Raw genomic sequence first — 12,620 nt, forward strand, 5'->3', positions numbered from 1 at the left:
AAATCAAACATACTTATCTTTATGTTTAGTGTTCTGTTATCAATAGAACATGTCTGAAGTCACTATTTTTCTGCAAATGCTATAGTAGTATAAGACTCAATTATATGGAAGTCTCTTTTTCTATCCCTATCCAAGCTGGGCCATTTGTTTCTCTTATCTGTAACCAGATTATATGATAGGAACTTTTTTGTTATTGTGCATGTATTTTTGAACCACAGACCCACTCCCCTCAGGCCTACACCCTTCAAACAAGTGTGTAGGCAGAATCTCTGTATTTCCTAGGAACACTCAAAGATCGAAAAGAGGAAGTTGCCTTAAGCCAATGACTTTACATGTATATATATATATTTTTTTTAATTTAAATTTGAAGACCATTTTATTGGTATCCTAGAAGGGTATATAAAATGGGGCAGTGCTTTTGCGAATAATGATAGTGAAAAGAAAATTCATCTGGCCTGGAGAGCAGATGGACGTCTTTCTAGTTTGTATGCTTTGGATGTCAGGACATTGGAGAAAACTAGTGCTTTTTTTTTCATTTGTAAGTATTTGGAAAATATTGACATTATGCAGGGTTTTGTAAGGATTCGTATTGTATATACATACAATATATACACACTCATAGCACATAAGTTAAAAAATGTGGACTTCAATTTAACTATATATGCAAATTGTTTCTCAACTTGAAATATACATAGAAAAGCACCCATGAATAGTGTGACAGGCGATGGGGACCCGAAGGGATCATGGCAAGGATACCGAGAAAGAGCTGGGAAGTTGACAAATGCAAACTTAATTCTTAGGGAGTGCAAGTAAAAAGGAAAAGTTGAGGAGAGAATTTTACAAACCTTTTATAGCTTGGTGAGGATTTAAAAATAGTGATGCTTATAAATATTATAGTCAAAATCCTTCAGTAACCTGAAAAAAATGACCACGTATGCTGATCTGACCTTGGTTTTGTAAGTGCAGAGATTTTCATCCTGTCATCGTATATAATTGATTATAGTACAATGTTAAAAACAAAAAACAAAAAACATGTTTTAATCAAACAGTAAATGTTGGAATGGAAGAGAGAAAGCCATTCCATTCATTTCCAGAAAGATTGTGAAAGAAGTGTTTTCAATTTTCACTGTACTTGAACTTTGGAGTTGCATTCATTTATGATACTGTCATAAAAGAAAAGTCTTTCCCAAGTAATTTCCATTTTGTATATACAGAAAGAGTCTTTTTGGATAAAACCACACCTCATGTGGAGATTTGGTCTTGCATAGGTTAGAGGGTGGTTACACTCCATCCAAGTGGAATAGGACTGATCCTCTTTTCATAATGAATTCCCCTTTGAGAAATAATACAATTTTCTTGAGAAATAATGTAATTTTAAGGTTGTATTAGTCATTTGTGAAACATAGGGAGAAAAATTTTGTCACTCTATGAGATTTCCCCCGTATTATGTAATTTTCTTTCTATTGCTAATATTTACCCTCTTATTTTCCCTTCTGAACAAAAGATATCTAAATTCTGTAAGGGAGATGTTGGCAAGACCAAAACAAGAAAAATCTTAGCCTCTAATTTATCATGTCTTCTTCTTTTTATAAGGGTTCTAATCTTATCATGCGGTGCCACCATGCTGACTTAACAATGTCCTAAAGGCCCCACCTCTAACACCATTACATTTGGGAATAACATTTCAACATATGAATTTAGGGTTGGGGGGTGGGTGGGGAGACAAACATTTAGCCCATTGCAGCCAGCTAGTGTAAATTCTATGGGGAGGGGGGCTACTCACTCTCCTCCTTCATTTTGATCTTACTATTGGCTGAAACTGATCAGAGTGCAAAGGATCCCTTGATCCAGTCCAGGAGCACAGAGCAGGATAGCAGAGAGTGGAGTAAATCTGCTGGAGCCAAGGAGAGCTATCAGGCAGAACTCCAGAGACAAGCCATACCCAAGGAAAATAAGCTATGTGGTTGTGTTCTCCAATTATGGTACTCAGTTATAAGGAACCTATTGAAGGCATACTTGATGTAGCAGAAGAGGCAATTTTCTGTGGCAGATAAAATTAAAAAGTAACTGTTGAACTTTTACGCTTGAATGCCTTAAACTAAGTTTATCTTACCCTCTAAAATACCTGTTTATCATCTTGAATTGTGTTTCTCATCAAATCACATTTCTGTCTAGAATGTGGCCCATGCCAGAGACTTAAGATTTTGCTTAGTTTTCTTTTTTCACCTGTTTTTGTTCATCCAATTATTAAATATAGTTAATTCTACCACGTGGATATTCAATACTCTGTAACTCTCTTAGGAATGTTAACTTTATCTTCTGCATTACTTCAGGGCACTATCATCTCTTAGTTGGATAAGATTAACTTGTTTCAGAGCCTTCATTTTAATGCATTCTCTCAACAAAACCAAAACCAACATTTAAAAGTACATAACTATGCCTCTTTGGTTAGATTTATTCCTAGGTATCTTACGGTTTTGGGTGCAATTGTAACTGGGATCAACTCCTTAATTTCTCTTTCTTCTGTCTTGTTGTTGGTGTATGGGAATGCCACTGATTTCTGTGCATTGATTTTATATCCTGCCACTTTACTGAATTCCTGTATGAGTTCTAGCAGTTTTGGGGTGGAGTCTAAACCCCAAGCCCAAAACCATAAGATACCTAGGAATAAATCTAACCAAAGAGGCAAAGAATCTGTACTCAGAAAACTATAAAATACTCATGAAAGAAATTGAGGAAGACACAAAGAAATGGAAAAACATCCCATGCTCATGGATTGAAAGAACAAATATTGTGAGGATGTCAATGCTACTTAGAGCAATCTACACATTTAATGCAATCCCTATCAAAATACCATCCACTTTTTTTCAAAGAAATGGAACAAATAATCCTAAAATTTGTATGGAACCAGAAAAGACCCCGAATAGCCAGAGGAATGTTGAAAAAGAAAAGCAAAGCTGGCGGCATCACAATTCCGGACTTCCAGCTCTATTACAAAGCTGTCATCATCATGACAGTATGGTACTGGCACAAAAACAGACACATAGATCAACGGAACAGAACAGAGAGCCCAAAAATGGACCCTCAACTCTATGGTCAAATAATCTTTGACAAAGCAGGAAAGGATGTCCAATGGAACAAAGACAGTCTCTTCAACAAATGGAATTGAGAAAATTGGACAGCCACATGCAGAAGAATGAAACTGGACCATTTCCTTACACCACACACAAAAATAGACTCAAAATGGTTGAAAGACATAAATGTGAGACAGGAATCCATCAAAATCCTAAAGGAGATTAAAGCAGTAATCAACAGTCTCCCCACAAACAAGAGCCCAGGGCCAGATGGCTTACCAGGGGAATTCCATAAGCAGCAACCTCTTTGACCTCAGCCACAGCAACTTCTTCCTAGAAACGTTGCCAAAAGCAAGGGAAGCAAGGGCAAAAATGAACTATTGGGACTTCATCAAGATAAAAAGCTTTTGCACAGCAAAAGAAACAGTCAACAAAACCAAAAGACAACTGACAGAATGGGAGAAGATATTTGCAAATGGCATATCCGATAAAGGGCTAGTAAACAAAATCTCTAAAGAACTTATCAAACTCAACACCCAAAGAACAAATAATCCAATCAAGAAATGGGCAGAAGACATGGACAGACATTTTTCCAAAGACATCCACATGGCCAACAGACACATGAAAAAGTGCTCAACATCGCTCAGCATCAGGGAAATCCAAATCAAAACCTCAATGAGATACCACCTCACACCAGTCAGAATGGCTAAAATTAACAAGTCAGGAAATGACAGATGTTGGCAGGGATGTGGAGAAAGGGGAACCCTCCTACACTGTTGGTGGGAATGCAAGCTGGTGTGGGCACCCTGGAAAACAGTTTGGAGGTCCCTCAAAAAGTTAAAAATAGAGGTACCCAATGACCCAGCAAGTACACTACTAGATATTTATCCAAAGGATACAAACATAGTGATCTGAAGGGGTACATGCACCCCAATGTCTCTAGCAGCAATGTCCACAATAGCCAAACTATGGAAAGAGCCAAGATGTCCATTGACAGATGAATGGATAAAGAAGATATGGTATATATATATAATGGAATATTATGCAGCCATCAAAAGGAATGAAATCTTGCCATTTGCAATGATGTGGATGGAACTGGAGGGTATTATGCTGAGCGAAATAAGTCAATCAGAGAAAGACATGTATCATATGATCTCACTGATATGAGGAATTCTTTTTTTTTTTTTTTAAGATTTTATTTATTTATTTATTTGAGAGAGAGAATGAGAGACAGCACGAGAGGGAAGAGGGTCAGAGAGAGAAGCAGACCCCTCGCTGAGCAGGGAGCCTGATGCGAGACTCGATCCCAGGACTCCAGGATCATGACCTGAGCCGAAGGCAGTCGCTTAACCAACTGAGCCACCCAGGCGCCCTGATATGAGGAATTCTTAATCTCAGGAAACAAAGTGAGGGTTGCTGGTGTGGTGGGGGGTGGGAGGGATGGGGTGGCTGGGTGATAGACATTGGGGAGGGTATGTGCTATGGTGAGCGCTGTGAATTGTGTAAGACTGTTGAATCACAGACCTGTACCTCTGAAACAAATAATACATCGTATGTTAAAAAAGAAGAAGATAGTAGGAAGGGAAAAATGAAGGGGGGGAAATTGGAGGGGGATACGAACCATGAGAGACGATGGACTCTGAGAAACAAACTGAAGGTTCTAGAGGGGAGGGGGGAGGAGGGAGAGGTTAGCCTGGTTATGGGTATTAAAGGGGGCACATACTGAATGGAGCACTGGTGTTATATGCAAACAATGAATCATGGAACACTACATCAAAAACTAATGATGTAATATATGGTGATTAACATAATAAAAAAATTAAAAGTACATAGCTAATCACTCATTTGCCTATGTAAAGCCCTTCATTATCTTTCTTTGATCAAGAAAAAAAATTAAAAAGTAACTAAATCATGTGTCTGCTTCCGTCTTTCTTCCCTCCCATGGGTCCATTTCTACACTCCACTTCTTGTCTTCTTTCAGTTGTTTTAATCCTCACATCCACATACTGACCCTAAAATCTCTCGGAATGTAAATGTTAGCTCCTGGTTAAAAGGCAGTCTGTCATTTTTTTCCCCTCTCTTCTGTCAAACATCCTGTTTCTTGATTGCTGCCTCAATACTTTCCTTCAGTTATGGTTGAGTTGGATTATCAGGCTCATGCTTGATGAGTTGTCAAGAACATTGACCCTGCATGCAGGTGATAAGACTAACATAGCAAAATGGTGAAGATTTCTCGGAGAGGCTTCAGATTCAAGAGTTCTAAGCACAATTTAATTACGCTCCAAAAAGAAAACCACAGTTAGCTAAAAAAGACAACATTTAGGGTATTTACTTGAATTATGGCATTTAGCTCTTCAAATGGGAAAATGTGGAGGTTTCAGATAACAGAAAATTTATTTCTGTTAAAAATTGTATGATTATTTCTATGCATGTTACACATTTTATTCAAAAATCTGTAAACCCAACTAAATACTTTGATGAGTGAGATTAAGTAATTCTTATTTGTTGCATTTCATTTGGTAATCGAATGCTTAGAACTGTTTAGCCCTGTTACATAAGAAATCGAAATTATTCAAAAATTCTATTTCATATGAAAATAACTGATTTTATTTAATTTTATGTTATAGTAGATGAATGTTATATCATGTGCCGCATAATAGATTTATATATTTGGGATCTCCTGAGATAAACCATCACTTGCATTTTGACAGTTGCTTGTAATTACTCTATGAACCATCTTTTGATGTAGAAGTAAATTCAAGGAGTTTTATTTGCTAAATATTTAAATACACTTATCAAAATAAGCACCAATAAAAAGTTGAAGGATTCTTATAAAAGCATACTTAGCCATAATTTAAAAATAGAATTCATTAATGAATTTGTTGATACAAAGGTGATCTCACTTATTCTGTTGATGGATTTTATGGACTAAGCTAACGAAAGTAATGCACTTAATTTATAGCAATACCATGAATAAAATAGCTATCTACCACTATTGCAACTGAATGAAAGAAATTCATGAATATTAATGTTCCAAAAGAGAGGTGGGCTGTTTGCCATGTTAGGCCCCCAAGGCTACAAATTTAGAATTAAAATAAACTGAAACAATCCATTTGAAATCAACTGCTCACAATCCATATTGTGTTTTGCAATTCTAGCCTAACACTGCATATAAAATAGGCAATCTAAACTTGTTCCCAGGGGATAAGAAAAAGCCCCGAAGAACTACTTTTTAAACGTTGTGTCTCTCCTCAGAAACTGGATTTCAAAGATGTTCTGAATAGACCATAAAGTTTCAAACTTCAGTGCCCTCAAAAGCCACGCATGGCTCCCGTTGACATCAATCAGAATTTTATGTGCAGGGATTGAGGGCAAAGGATAACAGTTTATATGATCGACAGTTTATACGATGATTTAAAAAATTGTCTGAAATTCACCGTGCTGACTTTATACTCTGCAAGGACACTTAGTTTCTAAAGCTCACCCCTATCTAAATATGGTGGGCGATACTGGTTTAATTTCAAAATAATAAAAAAAAAGTAATTTGAAGGTCAGAGTTATATTAACTGAAACATCTTGAAGGGATTTAAGGTGGTGTGAATATTTTCGTAACTGTTGCTGGAGTTAATGTAGAGCGTGAAATCAGCCATGATACCTGGCTTGCTAAAATGTAACACGGAGGCCATTGGGGGCAAAGGAAAGTTTCGGAGAAGGGTGTGGGCCTTTGGAATGCCCAGGCCTGCGTGACCACTCTGCCACTGGAATGCCGTGGGGAGTTGCCTTCCGGAAGCTTTCGCAGCCCAAACAGCCACCCTGTGATCTAAGAGATGTGTACATTGTCCTTTAGGCCATGTTTAGCAGAACATGTAGAACACTCAGATTAGCATGTCATATCTTTCCCATAAACACATCCTCCTAGTTTCAGTAAGACCCCTTGTCACATCACGTGCTTGAGAAACAGTGATAAGGATTTGTGCTTATCCTGAAGGACTAAAAAGCAGGAGCAAAGAAGAGCAAAGGGTCTTTGTCTCTAAGCATTGACCCCCTTGCCTTCTTCTTTCTTTCACAGCAAAGTTTGGAGTCATCTTTCATCCGTCGGTATAGGGATTGCTGGCCATTCCCGGCAACTGAGATATTTCTTTCCATAAAAAGCAGTTTTGTTGCCACCATAAATTCATATGCATATAAACATCACTTTTTTTTCAATTAAGTATCAATAATGAAAAATATTTTCACCTAGTAAATAGGAAAACAAAAATCATCTATTATAATTACACTAAGCAAATAAAATATCAGAATGTATTTAAACTAATACTTAAAGTTCTATCAGCTGATTCTACCTAGAATTAAGCTTCATGCAATTTCAATATCTTTGGCTTTCCATGTTGTAGATTTCTGCTAATTCATTAGAACTCACAGGTTGAGTTCTTCTATAAGAGAAAGTCAATGCTATTCTGTTCTCTGAAGTAGTGTGGAATTCCTCCTCTGCTTTCAGACAGGATGATTAAGGTAACTGCAGAACAGGCATGTTCTCAGCTTTGCACTGTGGACATTTTGGGCTTGTATAGGGACCTGTCTGGTGTATTGTAGGCTGCATAGTAGAATCCTCACCCAAGTTCATATAACCAAAACTTTCTCCAGACATTGCTTAATGTTTGACTGCCCTAGAGATACTCATTTCCAAAATTGTTTTTATTGTTTAACTCAGTGGAGGGAATTCCATTTCTAGTAATTATTCACTTAGTTCAAAGGACTTTTTCAACCTTAAACTCTTAAAATTCAAATATGATTGGAAAAGGTAAAACTATGTTGTTTTTAACTCTTTTTAGTGAAAATTAGTACTATATGTTGGCTAACTGAACATAATAAAAATAGTAGATCATCATGCTTTTTAACAAAATACTAGTATATGAGAAGTGATGCATAGTAGGCCAGGAGTGTCTGAAAAATAAAATTATGGGGGGAAAGTTGGGAGAAATGAAATAAACCATAAAACTTCAACTTCCCTCACTCTCTGGGTTACAGGTCATTATAGCAAAAATATACAGATTAAAATCAGCAAAGGTTAAAGTTGTATAGGACAGAGTGCAGGAGAGACCAGGGTAAGCTTCATGTTGTCCTTTCCCAGTAGAGTCCCAGAGAGAGCACTTAATTCTGCCAGCAGTGATGTGTGGCAATATGTACAAAGTACAGCCAAACCAGTACTGTTCACCAGAGTCTTGAGTCTGGTGTCCATATGGCTGACTTCAGTTGCTCAACCTCCAGCCCCTCTCTAGGTCAACTAATGCCACAGAGTCCAAGACCCCCATCATAAATCACATTGTTATCATAGACTATCTGGCATGTCACAGTTCCCAGGTAGACATCTTCTGCAGTCAGTCTATTCCAAAAGATTAGAGATTATCTCCCAAAAGCTGGCCGAGGACCAGAACGTTCCTTAGAATGTGCTGGGGTTGGACAACCCAGGCCTGCTGACTAATTCTTTATTGCACATATCCCTTTCTTCACAACATCCACTAGGTCAGTGATACACAATCATAGGAATGCTACATTGTTCTCTAGTCCTTCAAGATTAACTTTCCTTTTCAGTGTCACTATGTAGATATATATATATATATATATATATATATATATATATGTATATATATATCTTGCTATTAGTAAAATTATTATGTATATTCACCCCACACATGTAATACAAATAGGAGAAAGGTCTTCTGTTGCATTGAAGTAGAAAGTCAACAAGAGCTACTATTTCTCGCTTTCCGTGTGGCAAACACTTTGCTTTACACAGTTTAATAGTTTAACGGTCACAAGAGCTCTGTATAATGATGTGTTGAAGGCTGGCTGCTCTGCTTCCTGTTTGTTTAGGGCCAGTTGTTAAATTTCCGAAGTTTTGTGAGCTTGTTGGCATCCAGTTGATAGCTTGATATCGGTTATTTACAACATAGAAATTGGAAAATAATACAAATAAGCATCCTCCTCACTCTAAAAAGCCAATAATTAAGTATTTTAGCCAGTATATCACTGACTATGAGGTAGGTAATATTATTACCTCCCAGTGACAGAGTCATGGAATACACTTTTTTTGAGACATATTCTAATTCATATTACTGAAACCCCTTGGAAAATTTGTGCTTTTGATATTCCACTTCCTACTGATAATTGGAGGGAAAATCACCTATTAATCTGTTCCTTCCCTGGCAACAAAGAATATACTTTACCCACTGGTTAGTTCCTTTATCAACTTTTATCAGAAAATCACTGGTTCCATTTTGGAATTTATTTATTCTTACATATGTCCAATAAGTTGTTTTGTCCTCTTTTGCGCTTGCCTTAATTTGCCTAAACAAGGTCTTTACATACCAACACCTGCACTCCCTCTGAAGCCTATAAACACAGCTCCCAGGCATAGCAACTCTTGACTGCTATTATATTGTGTGTCAAATTTTATTTGTTCTTCCCATTGTCCAAATAAAGTAGCATATTTTAGACTGTATTAAATGATTACTTCATATTTCACTTATCTTTTTCAGTTCAAAATTATTTGAAAGGTGTCTTCCAATTCCCTTCCATAAGACAGCAATACAGGGACAATATATTGCAAACAGTAAGTACAACTGGATCCTGAATGTCCCCTAATATCCCTTTATTCAACTACAGAGCTAAATAAATACTGCTAAGTCAAATCACTATGATACAGATGTGATATTGTCACATAATAAGGAATATATTTGGTCTTTGGCGCTGGTCCTGGCACAAGAGCTTCTAAATGCTCGGAAATTTCCTGAGTGGTGATGATGAGAGGAGTGTCTTTTGTTATTCATAATAGCCCTTTTCTAAGTTTATACTAATGAGGGACTCTTGATGGGTTTCTTGATACTTTCAGGATGGGAGCTGGTTGCTAGCTCATTACCAACCATGTAATTAGAAGGTTGCAACCTTCAGCCCCGTCTTCTGACTTCCAGGGAGATACGGAAAGGCCTGGAGATGGAGTTAATCACGTATGTCCAATGAATCAGTCAACCGTGCCTAAGTAATGAAACCGCCATAAAAACCCTAAACATCAAGGTTCAGAGAGCTTCTGGGTTGGCAAACACATTGAGGTGCTGGGACAGTGGCATACCCAGAGGGTCTGGAAGCTTCAGTGTGATGTCCTGCCCTGCCCCCACATCTTACCCTCCGCATTTCTTCCGTTTAGCTGTTCCTGAGCTGTATCCTTTATAATAAACCAGTAAGAATACGTAAAGCCCTTTCCTGAGGTCTGTGAGTTGTTCTAAACGATTATGGAACCTGAGAGGAGGGCTGCGGGACCTCCAACTTACAGCTGGTTGGTCAGAAGTACAGGTGATAAACTAGGACCCACAGCTGGTAACTGAAGTAGAGCGTTTTCGTGGAACCGAGCCCTTAAACCCGTGGTGTCAGACACTAAGTCTGGGTGATTAGTGTCAGAACTGAGTCAGAGGACACTCAGTGAGTGTCTAGAGATTGGAGAATGACCAAGTCATTCAGTAGAGGAAAAAAACCCACACACTGAGGCTAAAAGTGTTGTGAGTGAAAATACACAGCAAGACCAGTGGAAAAAACCTGCTAATATTAACATTATAGGAAATGCCTGTTTTTTATCCAAACATACTGAAATATTTTACTTATTTCATAGTTACAACCATATTAACCACATGACACAGATTTTCTGGGAGGGTGTACATTTTAAATTGAAATATTTTGTAAAATTGAACTTAAAGGATTGGCAGGATACGTACCTGGGATTGTAGTTTTTATGCAGTGGTTATTGCAATACAATTTACCTGCAGCACTCACATTAAAAGGGTATACCCTAGTATGTCTATTTATATCGTGAATTTATTCTGATTGGCTAGGGCCTGAGCCATACCACTTGGTAAGTATTTTGAATATTCTCTCTGCCACATGAAAGTAACTACTAAATGATAAGGAAGTTTTAAAATAAAACACCGGGGCACCTGGGTGGCTCGGTTGGTTGAGCGACTGCCTTCGACTCAGGTCATGATCCTGGAGTCCCGGGATCGAGTCCCGCGTCGGGCTCCCTGCTCGGCGGGGAGTCTGCTTCTCCCTCTCCCACTCCCCCCTCTCATGCTCTCTCTATCTCATTCTCTCTCTCAAATAAATAAATAAATAAAAATCTTTAAAATAAAGCACCAAGTGTATGTATTCCACATATTTGCAGTAATGTAATGAAATAATTACTTTTTCAGAGTATTTTGGAGTTATTACCAACATGGCATTAGTTGATGATTATTTATTTTCATCTCAGAGGCACCGGATTGAATTAATCATACCACCCAACTGATGGGACATTAGTATCATTAGTCTGTGCAATGTGGTCATTCATTTATTCATTCATTCCTTTTCATCCCCATATCATAGTAAGCCATTTCTCTCCCCAACAGCAGAAATGTTTTAATATCCTTTGTGTGTATCATTTTTTATCTGAATGTTTTCTAAATTATATAGCATCAGACACATATTTTAATATAAAAATATGCAATTACATAATTATATGTATTAAACATATCTACACTGATATGTATGTGTGTGTGTGTGTGTGTGTGTGAATACATCTTGGTTCACTAAACACATGACACTAAATACAGCCCATCAAATTTCTCTGTCAACATTTATCTAACCAGTTATTTCTGACTGCTGCCTCATAGTCCCTAGTTTTCCTCATAAAATCTTTCCTCTGCCAGTGATGACTGCTCAGATTGCTTCCAGATACCACTGAATAGAAAACACACAATAAGAAACATTACCATTATGAACATGTTGGTTCACTCAAGTGTAGAGGCATATGTGGAAATTTCCCAGGGCTGTACAATGAGGGGTGGCATGGTTCAGTCATTTGCACACTTCTCTACCCAATTTGACAATGAAATGTTGATAGGCTCTTCAGCACAACTACACCAGCAAACATTTCTACCAGCAGAGCCTGAGCATTCTTATCTCCCCACAGTCCCACCAATGTTTGACTTTATTTGGAAGTTTTATGTTTTCTGGTCCAATACATATAAAATGGCATCTCAATGTTTTAGTTAGGGTTTTTCTCTTACTAGTGATTTCTGAGCCTCTATTATATGATTACTGTTTGGACTTCTCTTAGGTAGACTGAAAAAAGTCTCTTATTCCCCCAAGATGTCTACATCCTAATCCTTGGAACCTGTGAATATCACTTTATATGACACAGAGGGCTTTGTAAGTGTGATTAAATTAAGGATATTGAATTGTGAGATCATCCTGGATTATCTCAGTGGGCCCAATGTAAACATAAGTGTTCTGATAGAGGAAGGCAGAAGACCAGAATCAACAGTAGATGCGATGACAGAAATGAGGTTGGAGCAGTGTGAGGCTGGACCATGAAGAAGGTGTCCTCTAGAAGCTGAAAGAGGGAAGGAAATGGTTTTCCTCTCAGAGCCTCTAGAAAATCTCAGCCCTGCTAACACCTTGACTTTAGCCTAGTGAGACTAATTTTTTTTTTCTAGCTTCCAGCAGATTGCATTTCCATAATTC

Source organism: Mirounga angustirostris, unplaced genomic scaffold, assembly GCF_029215605.1.
Source record: "Mirounga angustirostris isolate CCGP_5_RB_7025 unplaced genomic scaffold, mMirAng1.0.hap1 SCAF_1, whole genome shotgun sequence".
NCBI lineage: Eukaryota > Metazoa > Chordata > Mammalia > Carnivora > Phocidae > Mirounga > Mirounga angustirostris.